The sequence below is a fragment of the Acomys minous genome (genome assembly GCF_964271855.1).
Source record: "Acomys minous genome assembly, chromosome: 9".
NCBI classification, from domain to species: Eukaryota; Metazoa; Chordata; class Mammalia; order Rodentia; family Muridae; genus Acomys; species Acomys minous.
The window spans coordinates 60024968-60043289 of NC_140490.1; the positions used below are offsets into that span (position 1 = coordinate 60024968).

The window sequence follows — 18322 nt, forward strand, 5'->3', positions numbered from 1 at the left end:
GACTAAGGTAGCCAGGGGAGCTGTTCTGCTTACAAGGACCCCTGATGCCATGCACACTCCATTGTGTACCATTCAGAGGATGGCTGACACACTGTGGGGATTCCTGCTGCAGGGAAGAACAAGATGGGCCATAGTGATCTGCCCGACTCTGTGCTCCCCAGGTGTCCTTCTCCTCTTCCTCTTTGTTAGGTTAAAGTGCAACACTTTTCTGTCTACTTTATGTTTTCTGATATTAAAATAAGATATTAACAAGGATGCTGACTTGGGGTTATGTTTATGGAGAGGACTATGTTCTCAGCACTGCGCTAAGTTTGTCGCCTGAGTTGTGTTCATTTCCCCCTATCAGGTCACCACTGCCCATTCTAGGGATGAAGCTATGTCATGTGGCAAGGTCACACAGCCCACAATGTGAGCATCGGACACGGCCTTGATCCCAAAGCCTTGTGCCTGCACATAGCTTGAGGCTGGATCTGTGAGCATCACCTTCTCAAATGGAAGTTACAAAGGCGAAAACACTGAGTTCTGTCCTAATGAGAAAGGACACAGGGACACTTGCTTCTTCTTGGAGACTTTAGAGTGGTGACTGCTATGGACTCTTGTGCCTCACCTGGCTGAGGTCCACACCATTATCTGGGAGCAGGACCAAGCTAAATTGACTCAAATTTAATGATACACTAACAAGATACAGGTTTCCTGGGGTGTAGACACATTTCCAAGTTTGAATATCCCCTTCTACATGTCATTTACTCAGCTCATCCGCATACTTTCTCTCAGTTCTAGTGTAAAGGACTCCCCTCCCCCCATTTTTTGGTCCATATTCCTGAAGGCAGACATTATTCCCATTTCTACTTGTTCTTGCCCCTTATACAAGCACTGGTGCTGCACATACCACACCGTATTTCATCTGTTTGCACATCTGTACTGAGGCCAGAGACTGAATCTTCTCCCGCTCTGTCTCCAAATGGCTCCTGGCCTGTTCAGTAAATAGAATAATTCTGTGGAACAAATGAAGCAACAATACCGTATCTGGTGAGTCACAGGCACCATTTCCCCAATTCTAGACAGTTCCTGTAATGAAGTCATTAAGGCCGATGATCAAACATCAAACTATTTGAAGAATAAGATTGTACTTGTTCTAAAGGACTTTGCCTATGAAGTTACACAGTTAACTCACAGGCTGGGAAGTACCCCTGTCCTTGAACAGGTCTTATGCTGTCTTTAGATACACTGATGGCCCTGGAAAACAGGAGGGGCAGTGTGTGTGTTTGGAAGGAATGTTCAAGGAAAACTGCAGTGATAACTAGACAACAGAGTCCTGTTCTACAAATCACTTTCTCCTTGAGCTCAGCAAAGAGATGCCTTCCTCACAAGAGGCTGGGGTTCTCTGGCTCAGGGTGGGGTGATGCTGTGCCTTGAGTGACCCCAGCAGTATTCATGCTGATGCCAATCCATCATGCGAGGTCTTAGGAGGTGGAGTCTTTATGGAATGATTAGGTCATGAGGGCTTTGCTGTAAGTGGGATAACTCATCCATGTACTAAAGCATTAACTGGGCAATGGGATATTTTTTCTTCATTTTTGTTTGAGACAGGGTTTCTCTGTTTAGCCCTGGCTACCCTGCAACTATGTAGACCAGACTGCTTTTGAACTCATATAGATTTGCTTGCCTCTGCCCCCTAAGTGCCGAGATTAAAGGGGTGTGCCAGCACTGCATGGGAGGCCCTGGGCTGTCTTGAATGGGTCCGGTATAAAGCCCATTTGTCCTTGCCTTTTGTATGCATGCCTTTCACGGTGTCAAGCCATGGACCCTATCAGGACTCCACAACATCTCTACAAACAAGAACACCCTCATTAATATACAGTGGCACATTTGCAGACCCCATAGCTTCTATACTGACAAGCTGAGTAAGTCTCTGTTGTTTATAAGAACACATTGTCTGTAGTTCTGTGTCATTGTAACAACAACAGCCAGTACTAAGACAAGCAGGGACTGAGAAGGGGGGCTTCCTATCTTCATTTACAAAGAACAAAACCATTGTAACCACTTCCCCAAAGAGGACTAGTAAATGGCACATGTATATCTCATCCACTTTCATTCTAGAAAACCAGCCTGAGAAGTGCTGCAGGACAGTGGATGTGAGAAAATGCTTGAAGAACCAATTTTAAGCACCCATTAAGTGTCTCACAGCCATTAAAACGAAGAAAGGGTAGTTTTACGTGCATGGTACATGGGAGTTTATAAGCTCAAAACCTTAGTCAGTTCACCTGTTGATTTTTTTGGGCAAGTATCTCCTCTTAGTTGTCTGCATTCATCTTTCCCATTGATCAGCCAAAAGCAGAAGAAACTGTGAGGTGAAGAACATTTTCCCTTGCACAAGTGTCAAGGGAAGGGCAGCCCAACAAGTCCATGGTACCAAGAAGCTCTCAGGATGATGGGGTCTTAGGTCTTTTACTTACCGTTCATCTCACAGAAAAACAAATTCATCTAAAACTGTGTTAGCTATATTGTGATAAAGACTCCCAGAGGCCCATCTGGGCACCTTATGACTGGCGACAAATGTCAATGTCACCTGCCAACTGTCTACCTCTTTTATTATTATTCTTATTAGTACGTGTTTCTTAATATATTTGAGGCAATGTCTCCCTGCGCATCCTACGCTGACTCTGGGCTTGGTTTAGCCTATGAACTGGAGAGCTTCCCACCTCAGCCTCCCACACACTGGGATTACAGTGTGTGCCAGAACGCCTGACAGCCACCTCCCTTTAACCCATTTATCCACACCTGTTATCACCTGTGATATTTGTTACATTTGACTTGATGTAGTATTGAGGGGCCATAGTAGTTCTTGCTATTAAAACTCACTGTGACTCTCTTTTTTGTAATACTTTTAAATTTTAAATTCATTTTGTGTAGGGGTGTTTGCCTGTATGTGTTTATGTGCACACTGTGTGTGCCAGTTGCCCACAGAGAAAAAAAACCACAAGACATCAGACTCCCTAAAACTGAAGTAGAGGTGGTTGGGAGACTCCACGTGGGTGCTGGAAGCTGAACTCAGGCCCTGAGTAGGTGCAGCCAGTGTTCTTAGCCACTGAGTTATTTGTCCAGTCCTGAGAGTGACTCTTAAAAGAAGAAGAGCCTGCATGCTGGCCTGTAACCCCAGCACTTGGGAGGCAGAAGCAAGACCATCGCTGTGAGTTCTAGGCCAGCCTGGTCTACAAAACAAGTCCAGGACAGCCAAGGCTACACAAGGAAACTCTATCTCGAGAAAAAAATAAACAAACAAAAAGAGAAGAAAGAATAAGCTTTATTTTCAAAATAAAATTTTGGAGCCTGGTGTGATGCATAAGCATTTAATTGCAGCAGTTTAGAGGCCTAGAGGTAGGAGGAACTCTGTGAATTTAAGACAAGCAGGGATTCATAGTAAGAAAGAGAAAAGCAAGGGAAAGAAGGAAAGAAATGAGAAAGTGGTTGCACATCCAGAAAATTATTAAAGAGATATTATGAAGTTAATAAAGCTGGATTAAAAGACAAGAAAAATTCTTTCATGATCCCAAATTTCTTGTAATATTTAGTATCTCTTCAACATTGTTTTATTTTATTCTCATTTCATGTGTGGGCTTATGTTGATACAAAACATACAATTCTCACCACAAAGGGAATAAAAGACTTCATTCTTAAACCAAACATTGGTGCCCATGGCCCAGCAATTCAGCTTATGCCAAGTCCCATATGTCAGTGTGGGTTTGTGACATTTCTATAGTATCAGGACAAAAGAAAAGCTCCTAAATCCACAGGCTTTTTACATACAGTGCTTGATGGGTCACAGAAAAGTGGGAGATTTCTGCTCTAGGCTTCAGATGCAGTCTGATGTCATTATTAGCCTTTAGTAGAAGCCAAGAGCCCATACACTCCAAGGACATTAGATCACACATACCTGGGGTCTAACATAACTCAAGATACAGTGGGTCTTAATCTGAAACATTCCAACTCCCCATAATCATTGAAGTTACAGTCAGTTAATTAGTTAATTAATTAATCAGCCTTGTAGAATGTTTAATTCAAAGTGGTTCTTTTGTGTGTGTCCTAGTTTCAGTTAATGCATACTTACATGTTTATTTTATTGTAAAAATAACTTACAAAAAATAATCCTAGTGTGACCTGCGTGTATTTGGTGAGTGATGCTTTTATATAAGTGTGTTGGTTCATTAGCTGGTTACTGTGAGAAGAAATAAAATCTTTCCCTGAAAAAAAATCCTGATCTCTTACCTGAAGCTTCTTCTAAGAAGGCTCTTCTAAGAGAGAGAGAGAGAGAGAGAGAGAGAGAGAGAGAGAGAGAGAGCGCTCACAGGTCCAATTGCTATAAAAGAAGTCTCTACCTCCTCCTCTACATCCTTAGCAGGCTGATCCATCATGGTATGTGAAGAGGGGACCTCCAAGCCAAGTCAGTAGCACTGCCTAAGGGAAGAGGGACTGTAAAGACATGAGAGTGTTCTTACTGTTAGTTCTTATTCAATAATCATGACTCATGTTCAGAAATGGATGTGTTAGCACGGGTGAGGACAGAGTTTTCATGCCTCTGGAGCCAAGAGTCTTCTGTTAGAATTCTCGTGAAGTGTCATTTTATATATATATATAACAGAAATAGGATGTTTGGGACTGGAGACATGGCTCAGCACTTAGGAGCACTTACTACTCTTGTGAGGGCCTGAGTCCTGTTCCCAGTGTCCACTTCAGGTGGCTCACTACTGCCTGTAACTCTTCCTCCAGGGCATCTGATATGCTCTTCTGTCCTTCAGGGACACTTGCACACACATGACATACACTCACACAATGGCACACACACACTACATATAAGTAAAAAAGTCACTGGCCTATACTCTCAGGGACCTCTTTCAAGCACCGCTAGTGCTATCCTCCTAGCCTGCCGCAGCTGAGGGACTTCACCTTGAATGCGAGCTAAGCCTACAAGCTTCTGAGGCATGTAAACCAGAGCAGGTTCTCTGGTGGAACCTGCAGTGGCATTTTTTGCCCACCACCTGGTGCTTGCTCGGTGAGATGTCTGCGTAACTTTTATATTAGTGTAGTATTATTAGGCATGTCTGTGTAACCTGAGATTATTTGAGAGGCAAATTTTGTGTAGTTAACTTAACTGACAAGCACCTTACAGTCCACAGGCTGCTCTCCACACTGGGGTGGTAGTTCACACCTGTAATCCCAGCATTTAGAAGGCTGACAGGAGGATTGTTATGAAACTGAGATCAGCCTGAGCTATATAGTGACTTCCAGACAGTGAGAGGGACCCTGTTGAAAACTACAACAAAACCCCCAAACAAATGAAAGACATTCAAACCTAGTTGGAGACTAATAAAAAATCATTTGGCTATATGACATCCAAATGAATGGTTTTGCTGTAAAGTGGATAACAAAAAGCAAGGGAAGCAGTAGGACTTACACAGGTTTGAATTAGATGATTTTGCCCTCTTATGACCAGGTATTCTTGAAAAAATCTCAAATAATAAAATTATTCCAATTTAAGTTTCAAATAAAAGTATAATTTCAATAGTAAAGAAATAATTTATACTCAGGTTATGAAAGCTATCATCCATGTTTTTGGCACAGTGGTATCTGCAACCTTCATGGTCCTCCCTCCTCTGAGCATCTGTCTTCCCAGGTCAAATTACTGTCTTGAGGTGGGAAATACAAATGCCTTTTGAGTCACTGAAGAAAACATGATAAATAAAATATATTGCAAAGAAAGCAGCACCTCTATTGTGCTCTTGAGAAATACATTTTTTAGTTTTTTTTTTTTTTTAGTCAGACAATTTCCATATTTCCTAGTACTTTTCTAGCAGGTTTTTGACTGTCACAACTCAAAAGGCAAATGACATACTAAACTCTGTTGTGATCTTAAGCACAATCCTTCCAGCTCCTTCCAGCTCTGGCTGGGCGTCTCAGGATAGTTCTTCAACTGTTTCCTGTGTGCTCTGCCCTTCTCGTCATCTCTCCCCAGGCCTGACTTCCACTCAGTTTATCCTTTGCATTTTAAAGGTGCTGAGAATGCATTGCACACTCCCTGCCACCCAGCCCACATCCTTTAACTCTCTTGTTTATTTTTGCTTTTAGCATTACATTTAAATTTTTATTCTATTTCATAGAGTATACGGTGTATTTTGATCATATCCCCTTGAATTCCTGTTGAACAGCTTTGTTCATTTCCCTCCCAACTTCATTTCCTTCTCCTTCTCTTCCTTCCTTCTTTCTTTTTCTTTTTCTTTCTTTTTTTCTTTGTAAGCCACTGAGTCCAATTAATGCTATCTATATATACCTGGATATAGGGTTTCCTTTAGCTCATAGGCAATCTGCCAGGTAAAACCCCCTGATTCTCCCTCCTGAGCAACCATCAACTGCCAGTACTATATTTTCAGACCATAATACACACTCTCCAACCCCAGAATTTGGGGTAAGTGACATCTTCGTTGATGCCGGATGGACAGCTAAAGTGTGGGGATATTAGAGTGTGCCTTATGGTCCAATTGCTGTCCCTCGAGCTTCATCAAAGAAGTCACTTACTCCAAAAGTGGGAAGGAAAGAGTGGATCCTATGGCCCCCAAAATACTTAACTCCTCCTAGGCTCTTCTCTTGTCCCTGCTGGAATGGTGACTAGCTCTATCTTGAATGTATCACCTGCAGGCAGTCAGCTGCTGAGCTCATAGATGCAATGGTCCTGTTGTGTCCAGAAGTCCCTGTGTTGTAGCAATCCTCTGGAAACTCTTACATTCTCTCTGCCCTCAGAGAGTGGATGAACACTACTCCCAGAGACCATAGGTTATCAAAAGAAAACCTAGTGCGAGGTATGGGATACCTTCCTTTGGGTTGCTAGCCGGGGAGCTCCCAGGGTCTCTAAAATGATACAGGTCTTGCCATTGCTCCTGGCTGCGACCAGAACTCAATGGAAAGATCCTATGGCTGAAGTCCCCACACAGTTTAGTCTCACAACTTGAAGCAATCAAGCTGGTACTGATGTGGAAGTTTTCTCCATGCTGGGTAGCTTTCACAGTACCAGAAGGTTCTAGATAGGATGCTGATAGAGATCCCATTTAGTGTTCTCCATAGTCTCCTTTTAGCGTTGTACCTTGTATTTTTTGTTTGCTTCTTTGTTTCACTTTATAATTTGTTCATTTGTTGCTGTTATGCAAAAAGCTGGCTTGGTAATTACACAAGAGTCAGTGTCTTCAACAATTCTGAGTTAACTGCTGCATTACTGTTGCACAAAGGCTCATCGACTGCAGATGTCCATCTGCTAAACACTTATCCACTTCAACAAGTCTTTCTGTAATAATAGACTTCTGTTTATCAGAAAGTTTTTTATTTTCTAGAAAAACATCATGAAGTTGATTGACAAGCAGTGTAGCCTCATGTCCTTCATCTGTTAGGTCCTTTACCACAACTTCCAGTTTGTCAAAAGAACCACTGTGACATGTGGAGACTATTCCATCAATGGTTGTAGCTGCTGTTATCCCAGCAATGTCTGTGTTCACATCTTCTATGATGTCTTTCCACCTGTTAGTCAAGTAGCATTTTGCACAAGTGTAATGGCTTTCCACAAATCTCCTGCTGATATTTTAACAAGATAAGCTATTTCCTCATTGCCAATTTTGACATTTTCCTTCTGGGCAGTATCCAGTCATTGCTTCTGCGAAGTCTTATCTGACAGTGGCAGAACTTTGAACATCTAGAAGTTTGGGGTTCAATTATTTGATGGACATCGTTACAGACGAGGCAGAATCTGGTTGTTTTTGACTCTTTCTCCATGGTACATCTTAAAGCTGCCTGAGTAGCCAAGGTCATAGAATCCACATCATCCAGAATTACAATCTTAAAGGGAGGACATGGCGTCCCATCTGAACGACTTCCTGGCACAGTTAACTGAGCAAAGTTCTTCACTTTCTCTAGGACTACTTGCATTCCATGTTCATCAGATGTATTTAACTCAATAACTCTTAAAGAAAAGAGTTCACAGCCCAAGAATTCTGTAGATCCTCTCAAAATTGTGGATGCTTTGCCTCTTCCAGATGGTTGACAGAACAAGAGGTTAGAAAGATCATCAGCGTCTTGTAAAGACACTTTCAGCACTGCAACCACTTCTTCCTGGAAAGCGACTTACTTCATACATTTGGGCAATAATTTTCTACCAAAGAACTGGTTTGACTTTCTTGGTTTCTCCACTGCTTCTTGTAGTGGCAGGTATCACCCTGGTCCTTGGTCAGTTGTGGCTTAGTACTGACAGATGTGCCCTTTAGAAATGCCTGCATAGTTTCTCCTCAGTTGCTGCTGTCCCATGGGTCTGTACCTAGTTTGTTTAGAGAATGCTTTGATTGTGACCAAGTTCATTTTGAAGTCTCTGTCTCTCCCTCGCTCCCTTCCTCCCTCCCTCCCCATGTGCGGCCCACATGTGTGCCTGTGTGTGCATGCCTGCAAGTGTCTGAGCTCAGGTGTATATCTGTGTGTGTGTTACAAATGGTTGAAACTTGGATCCTATGTGCGGTAGACAAGCACTTACCACTGTGTTGCATTCCCCTTCCGTGCCTTTTGTCTTCTCCATCTTCTCACTGTTGCCTGGCCCTCATTCTTCATCATCCCCTGCCCACACTAACATGAAGATGCTTCCAGTACAAATGCCTGGAGACCTAGGCTATAAAAACCCCTGTGGAGAAGTAAGAGACTCAGGAAACTAATGAGTCCCTGGTGACTCCTCCTGTTCTTTTTTTTTTCTTTTTTGTTTTTTGTTTTTGTCCCCATACCTCAAACCCACCCCATCCAGGGTCCACAGGGCTCTCTCCCAAAGATAAGTAGACCTAGTTCATCACTAAATGAGGAAGAGAAGAATGGAAAGGGGGGGCAATACAGAAGACCTGTAAGGGATGGCAACAGTAACCTGTATCCTCTTCATCAGAATCTAGAGACTGTTTTGCCAGGCTTTATAAAATGGCCAGCACAGGGAGCTGGGAGGGGCAGGGAGATGAGTGCAGAGTGTGAGCTTCATAGATAGAAGCTCTGGGCCTAGTCTCTGGGGTTAGAGGCAGAGATTCCCAGCCCCATCTGCTCCTGACCCCAGGGATTTCCTAAAGAGAGGGAAGAAATGGCCTAAAAGCATTTCTAGTGGTGCCCAATGTGAGCACAGTAGACAACTGAACCGCAGGTCTCAGTCACATTAACACCAACTCTACTTACCTATTGGGGAAGTTCACCAACTGTGTCCTTGTATCACTTCCTGTAAAAACTGGCTCCTTTTGACTGTCATGGTGTCTTTCCTTACAAGCCCCTAGAATCCTATAAAAGATGACAGATGTGCTTGAGCAGCCTCATGTTGAGGAATCTTTCTGTGAGGATGCTGGGCCTCTGCATTATTAGCCTACAGGATGTGGAAACATTTCCTTAAGGAAATGTACTAAAGCAGACAAATCCTCCTGTTGTAGTGGAGGCATTTCCCATGCTTGGAAGTGACCACTGGGTATCATGAATCAGAGTTGCTACAGTGACCTACAGAATACCTTCGCCCACAGATGTGACAATGATATAAGCAGACAGCCAGAACTATAGTAATGGTAACAGGGTTAGGAGGCTCACCTGAGATCTCTGCTGTCTTCAGATGTATGTAACTGGGCTCTGTTACATGTAACATGTTTGAAACCCTAAAAGCATAAGAATCAGTGGACATGAACACAAAGGAATTCTATGCTGCCAGGGAAAAGAATAAGGAAAATCTCTGTTTCATACTGGAGGAAGCTCTACCCCCCTCCCCGACCTCAGCAACTTACAGAATGGTTGATTGATCACAGAATGTTTGTTTTTTAGGAAATGGGAAATTATAGATACATAAAGAATTTTAGTATATCTAAATTCATCCTATACACCCAAAGTAAGTTAAGCCAAGCATATCAGCATTCATATCAAGCATTCATATCAGCACTTGGGAGGCAGAGGCAGGTGGATCACTGTGAGTTTGAGGCCAGTTTGCACTACAAAGTGATTCCAGAACAATCAGGGCTAGACAGAGAAACCCTGTCTCAAACTAATACACCAAACCAAAAAACAAAACAAACAAACTAACCGCCCCCCCCAAAATAAACACAGTAAAGTTTGGTGGAGGATCCAAGATGGCGGCGAGCAGTGTGAACTGTGTTTGGAAGCTCCAGTGAACAATTCAGGGAATTGCACAGATTTCTGAGCCAGGAACACCAAGGTCCCCACACCACAGCCGCAGGAGTGCTCCACAGTTCAGAGGGACCAGGGTGCGGAGGACCTGTGTGCCCCTGCAGATCTGAGGAGCACGGATTTTCTTGGATCGGAGCAGCAGTGGCAGAGGCAGCAGCAGCAGCAGCAGCAGCAGCAGCAGCAGCAGCAGCAGCACACCAGCGACACAAGCACTCAGTTACACTGGAGGCGCTAACTCAGCTCAGCAAGCAGTTCTGGGGTGCTGACGCAGGCTGAGGTCAGCACACAGATTCAGCCCAGAGGCCCTAGCTGGACTTGCCAGGCAGATTGGACCCAGAGACTCTGGCTGAGCTGTGCGCACAGGCTCGGTGGCCCTAAGACTCTGGCTGGACTATCCACGCAGTTTAGGCCCGGAATCCCGGGCTGATCTCAGCACGCAGTATGAGTCCAGAGTCCCTGGCTGAGCTCGATGAGCAAATCCACCCCGGAGCCTCGGGTGGAGCTCGGCGTGCAGTTTGAGGCCAGAGTCCCTAACTGTGCTTGGCAAACAGATTCATCCCAGAGACTCTAGCTGAGCTTTTGGCACAGTCCCGGCTATAAGACTCTGGCTGGACACAGTGTGCAGTTTGAATACAGAATTCCTGGCTGAGCTTGGCAGACAGCTTGGGACCTGAGTCAATAACTGACCACAGCACACACTTTGGGCCAAAAGCCCATAGCTGAGCTTGGTGTGCAGTCCCAGCCCAAAAATTCTGGCTGGAGCCTGTGTGCATTTTGGGCCCAGAATCCCTAGCTGACCTTGGCAGACGGTTCAGGCCCTGAGAATCTAGCTAAGCTCGATGCGTGGTTCAGGCCCAGTATCCCTGGCTGGACAGGCAGGGGACCCAGAAGGCTGTGGATACCTTGGCCTGACCCAGTGCTCATTCAGAGACCCAGAATGATTGCAGGACCCACAGCACAGGGGCGCTGAGGATCACTGGCTGTGAGAGCCCAAAACGACAGGGCTAACCTCCTGCCTTCCACACTAGTGAAGCATCAGAGCTTCCAGCCTATGGAAATCTTGAGAAAACAAGTGAATTTATCATCAAACTCCCTCCATCCAACTCTGGAAGCTACCCAACAAACACAAAGATGGCAAGATGTCTAAAGGACAGTGTAAAAGCATATGCAAAAAACCCCAAAACAACATGGTGTCTCCAATTTCCAGCTATCCCAAAGAAAACAACCCAGAGAACTCAAATACAACGGAAATACAAGAAAATGTCCTCAAATCCTTGGTAATGAGGATGATAATGGAGGAAACAAATAAAATTTGTAATCAAACGCAGAAAGACACAGCCAAACAGGTGAGAGACATAAAAGAAGCACATAGAGTGTAACTGGAAAATTTCAGGAAAATGCAAACAACCAGATGAAAGAAATAAATAAAACAGTTCAAGCTTTGAAGACCTATAAAGTGGCAATGGAAGAAACTCAGGAATATACAAAAAAATCAGATGAAAGAAATAAAAAAATCAGCCAAGATCTGAAGATGAAAATGGATTCAATGATAAACACACAGACAGAAGAAAAACAAGAACGTGAGACCTCAGAGAAGAAGGTGAATGACACAGTGCTGAGCTTTTCTAACAGTATCCAAGAGATAGAAGAACGAATCTCAGGTCTAGAAGATAAAATCACAGATCTTGAAGCAACCATTGAGGAAAATGCCAAATCTGGAAAACTCCTGACACAAAACATCCAAGAAATTATGGACACCATGAACAGAAGAAATCTGAGGATAATAGACATTGAAGAAAGAGAAGATATCAGACTCCAAGGCCCAGAAACTATTCTCAACAAAATCATAGAAGAAAGTTTCCCCAATCTAAAGAAAGAGATGCCTACCAGAAAAGAAAAACTGCCCATCACATAACAATCAAAACACAAAACATATAGAACAAAGAAAAAATATTAAAAGCTGCAAGGGAAAAGGGCCAAATAACATTTAATGGCAAACCTATCAGAATTACACCCGTCTTCTCAGCAGAGACTATCAAAGCCAGAAGGGCCTGGACAGAGATCCTGCAAACCCTAAGAGACCACAGATGCCAGGCTAGATTACTTTACCCAGCAAAACTATCAATAACCATTGATGGAGAAAACAAAATATTTCATGACAAAAACAAATTCAAACAGTACCTATCCACAAATCCAGCTTTATAGAAGGTACTAGAAGGAAAACTCCACCCCAAAGGGTCAAGCTACAACCAAAACTACTCAGGAAATAGATAACTATACCATGGCAAAAACACAACTACACAAACGCTCGACTGGAACCAACATGAAAATTAAGACTCTTAACAGTCAGTGGTCATTAATATCTCTCAACATCAATGGTCTCAATTCTCCAATAAAAAGACACAGACTAACTGAATGGGTGCACAAACAAGATCCAACATTCTTCTGCATTCAAGAAACACATCTCACCCATAACGATAGGCATTACCTCAGGGTAAAAGGTTGGAAAAAATATTCCAAGCAAATGGTCACAAGAAGCAAGCAGGCGTAGCCATTTTAATATCAAACAAAATAGACTTTCAACCAAAATTTATCAAAAGGGATGAGGAAGGACACTTCATACTCATCAAATGTAAAGTCAACCATGATGACATCACAATTCTGAACATCTATGCTCCCAATACAAGGGCACCCACATTTGTAAAAGATCTGCTAAAAAGGCTTAAACCACACATCGATCCCCACACAATAATAGTGGGAGACTTCAACACCCCACTCTCACTGAAGGATAAGTCATTGAAACAGAAACTAAGCCAAGAAAGAACATCATTAACCAATACCATGGGTCAAATGGATCTAAAAGATATCTATAGAACCTTTCACCTAAACAAAAAATAATATACCTTCTTCTCTGCACCCCATGGAACCTTCTCCAAAATTGATCACATCGTAGGTCACAAGAAAGCCTCAACAGATACAAGAGGATTGAAATAATACCTTGTATCCTATCAGATTACCATGCTCTTAGGCTGTAATTCAACAACAACAGAAATAACAAAAAGCCTACACGTACGTGGAAACTAAACAACTCTCTGCTAAATGACACCTGGGTCAGGGAAGAAATAAAGAAAGAAATCAAGGAGTTTCTGAAATTCAATGAAAATGAAGGAACAACATACCCAAATTTGTGGGATACATTGAAAGCAGTGCTAAGAGGAAAATTCATAGCACTAAGTGCCTTTAAAAAAAATTAGAAACATTGCACATAAGCATCTTAACGGCACAACTAGAAGCCCTAGGAAAAAAAGAAGCAGAAACACCCAAAAGGAGTAGACATCTGGAAATTATCAAACTCAGGGGTGAAATTAACAAATTAGAAACTAAAAAAAAAACAGTCCAAAAATCAACAAAACCAAGAGTTGGTTCTTTGAGAAAATCAACAAGATAGACCGTTAGCCAAACTAACTAAAAGGCAGAAAGACAGTATTGAAATCAACAAAATCAGAAATGAAAAGGGAGACATAACAACAGACACTGAAGAAATACAAAGAATCATAAGATCCTACTTTGAAGGCATATATGCCACAAAATTTGAAAATCTAAGGGAAATGGACGATTTTCTTGATCAATTTCACTTGCCAAAGTTGAGTGAAGAACAGATAAACAAGCTAAATAGTCTTATTTCCCCTACAGAAATAGAAGCAATCATTGATAGTCTCCCAACCAAATGAAGCCCAGGGCCAGATGGTTTCAGTGCAGAATTCTACCAGACCTTCAAGGGTGAGCTAATACCGATACTCTTCAAGCTACTCCAAAAAATAGAAATGGATAGAACATTACCAAATTCATTCTATGAGGCCATAGTCTCATTGATACCCAAACCTCACAAAGACTCAACAAAGAAAGAGCATTTCAGACCAATTTCTCTTATGAACATCGATGCAAAAATACTAAATAAAATACTTGCAAAACAAATACAAGAACACATCAAAGATATCATTCATCATGACCAAGTAGGCTTCATTCCAGGCATGCAGGGATGGTTTAATATATGGAAATCCATCAATGTAATCCACCATATAATCAAACTGAAAATAAAAAAACCACATGATCATCTCTTTAGATGCAGAGAAAGCATTTGATAAAATCCAACACCCATTCATGTTTAAAGTTTTAGAGAGATCAGGGATACAAGGCACTTTCCTCAACATAATAAAGGCTATATATAGGAATCCAATAGCCAAAATCAAAGTAAATGGTGAGATACTCAAGGAAATTCCTCTAAAATCAGGAACAAGGCAAGGCTGCCCACTCTCTCCATATCTCTTCAATATAGAACTCAAAATTCTAGCCAGAGCAATAAGACAACAAAAGGAGATCAAGGGTATCCAAATGGGAAAGGAGGAAGTCAAATTATCCCTATTTGCAGATGATATGATAGTGTACATAAGTGACTCTCAAAATTCCACCAGAGAACTCCTACAGCTGATAAACACCTTCAGCAAATTGGCTGGATACAAAATTAACTCAAAAAAGTTTGTAGCCTTCCTATACACAAATGACAAGCTTGCAGAGGAAGAAATTAGGAAAGCCACACCCTTCACATTAGCCACAAGCAATATAAAATATATAGGAGTTATTCTAAGCAAGTGAAGGACTTGTTTGAAAAAATTTTCAAAACTCTGAAGAAAGAGATTGAAAATGACATGAGAAGATGGAATGATCTTCCTTGCTCATGGATCAGGAGAATTAACATTGTAAAAATGGCCATCCTACCAAAAGCAATCTACAGATTCAATGGAATCCCTATCAAAATACCTACACATTTTTTTAAAGACATTGAAAGATCAATTCTGAACTTCTTATGGAAAAACAAAAAACCCAGAATAGCTAAAACAATCCTGTACAATAAAAGATGCTCTGGAGGAGTCTCCATACCTTATCTCAAACTGTACTATAAAACAATAGTAATTAAAACAGCGTGGTACTGGCACAGCACAGGCTGCTAGATCAGTGGAATCGAATCGAAGACCCAGATATGAATCTACACACATATGGTCACTTGATTTTTGACAAAGAAGCCAAATCCATTCAATGGAAAAAGGATAGCATCTTCAACAAAGGGTGCTAGTCTAACTGGAGGTCGACGTGTAAAAAAAATGCAACTGGACCCATATTTGTCACCTTGCACAAAAGTCAAATCCAAGTGGATTAAAGACCTCAACATAAAACCAGAGACACTAAGTCACTTAGAAGAAAAAGTGTGGAAGAGCCTGGAACATATTGGCACAGGAGACAACTTCCTGAACAGAATAGCAACAGCTCAGGCCTTACTGTCAACAATTAATAAATGGGACCTCATGATGCTGAGAAGTGTCTGTAAGGCAGGAGACACTGTCAAGAGAACAAAGTGACAGCCTACAGACTGGGAAAAGATCTTCACCAACCCTACATCTGACAAAGGTCTAATATCCAAAATATATAAAGAACTCAAGAAATTAAACACCACCAAACCAAATAACCCAATTGAGAAATGGGGCTTGGTATCAAAATACCTACACAATTTTTTAAAGACATTGAAAGGTCAATTCTCAACTTTATATGGAAAAACAAAAAACCCAGAATAGCTAAAACAATCTTATACAATAAAAGATCCTCAGGAGGAATCTCCATACCTGATCTCAAGCTGTACTATAGAGCAATAGTACTTAAAACAGCATGGTACTGGCACAGCAATAGGCTGGTTGATCAATGGAATCGAATTGAAGACCCAGATATGAATCCACACACATATAGTCACCTGATTTTCGACAAAGAAGCCACATCTATTCAATGGAAAAAGGATAGCATCTTCAACAAATGGTGCTGGTCTAACTGGATTTCTACATGTAGAAAAATACAATTGGACCCATACTTGTCACCATGCACAAAACTCAAGTCCAAATGGATTAAAGACCTCAATATAAAACCAGAGACACTAAATAAGTTAGAAGAAAAGGTGGGGAAGAGCCTGGAACACATCGGCACAGGAGACAACTTCCTGAACAGAACACCAACAGCCCAGGCCTTAAGGTCAACAATTAATAAATGGGACCTCATGAGGCTGAGAAGCTTCTGTAAGGCTGGAGACACTGTCAAAAGAACAAAGCGACAGCCTACAAACTGGGAAAAGATCTTCACCAACCCTGCATCTGACAAAGGTCTAATATCCAAACTTTATAAAGAACTCAAGAAATTAAATGCCACCAAACCAAATAACCCAATTGAGAAATGGGGCTCAGAATTAAACAGAGAATTCTCAACAGAGGAATATCAAATGGCTGAGAAACACTTAAAGAAATGCTCAACATCTCTAGTCATCAGAGAAATGCAAATCAAAACAACTCTGAGATTCCATCTTACACCCATCAGAATGGCTAAAATCAAACATTCAAGTGACAACACATGCTGGCGAGGATGTGGAGAGAGAGGAACACTCCTTCATTGCTGGTGGGAATGCAAACTAGTACAGCCACTTTGGAAATCTATCTGGTGCTATCTCAGAAAAATGGGAATAGCGCTTCCTTAAGACCCAGCTATTCCACTCCTAGGAGTATACCCAGAAGATGCTCCAGCACACAACAAGAAAATTTGCTCAACCATGTTCATAGCAGCCTTATTCATAATCGCCAGAACATGGAAACAGCCTAAGTGCCCCTCAGTAGAAGAATGGATAAAGAAACTGTGGTACATATCCACGATGGAATATTACTCAGCTATTAAAAACAAGGATTTTTCAAAATTTGTGGACAAATGGATTGAACTAGAAATGATCATAATGAATGAGCTAACCCAGAAGCAGAAAGAGTCAAATGGTATATACTCACTTATTACCGGACACTAGCCCAAGGGACAGGTCCCATGAAAGTCTGCACCTACCAGGAAACGGGGATAGAGGTGAGGACATCCTATTGAGACTCTAGATGAGGAAAATATAGAGGATAGGCAAGTAGGGGGACCCAGAGGGTCCTAGAAACCTACAAGAAGAACATTATGATGGCTAGATCTGAGCCCAGGGATTCTGCTTGATCTAAGGCACCAACCATGGACAAAACGGGCAGTCATCATCAAACCCCTACCCAGATCTAGCCAAGGGACAGAACATTCTCCACAGCTAAGTGGAGACTGGGGACTGACTTTCACAGGATCTCTGGTGCCCCATATTTGGCCATGTCCCTTTGTGGGGGAGGCCCAATGGCACTCGGAAGAAGGATAGAGGACTACCAAGAAAAGACTTGATACCCTAGCACCATATTCAGGGGGAGGAGGTCCCCCACAGCCACAGTCATAGGGAAGGAGGATTGGGGTGAAAGTGGGAGGGAGGGAGGAATGGGAGGATGCATGGGATGGGATAGAAAATGAGATGTAATAGGAATTATTTTTAATTTTCAATAAAAATGTGTAAAAAAAAAACAAAAAAAAAACAAAAAAAAAAAGAGAAATGGGGCTTGGAACTAAACAGAGAATTCTCAACAAAGGAATATCAAATGGCTGAGAAACACATAAAGAAATGCTTAACCTCCTTAGTCATCAGAGAAATGCAAATCAAAACAACTCTGAGATTCCATCTTACACCCATCAGAATGGCTATGATCAAAAATTCAAGCGACACCACATGCTGGCGAGGATGTGGAGAGAGAGGAACACTCCTTCATTGCTGGTGGGAATGCAAACTAGTACAGCAACTTTGGAAATCTATCTGGTGCTATCTCAGAAAAATGGGAATAGGGCTTCCTCAAGACCCAGCTATTCCACTCCTTGGAATATACCCAGAAGATGCTCCAGCATAGAACAAGAAAATTTGCTCAACCATGTCCATAGCAGCCTTATTCATAATAGCCAGAACATGGAGACAGCCCTAGTGTCCCTCAGTAGAAGAATGGATAAAGAAACTGTGGTACATATACACTAAGGAATACTACTCAGCTATTAAAAACAAGGAATTCCCGAAATTTGTGGATAAATGGATTAAACTAGAAATGATCATAATGAGTGAGTTAACCCAGAAGCAGAAAGACTCAAATCGTATAGACTCACTTAAATGTGCATATTAGCCCAAGGGGCATGT

At 42.0% G+C, this 18322-nt stretch overlaps 1 pseudogene across 1 annotated transcript; it reads right to left on the reverse strand.

Moving 5' to 3' along the window:
* Positions 1–7232: 7232 nt before the first annotated feature.
* LOC311605708 (replication factor C subunit 4-like) lies at positions 7233–7988 on the reverse strand (annotated as a pseudogene). Its single transcript has one exon. The product of its transcript is annotated as a replication factor C subunit 4-like (transcript).
* Between the last annotated feature and the right edge of the window lie 10334 nt (positions 7989–18322).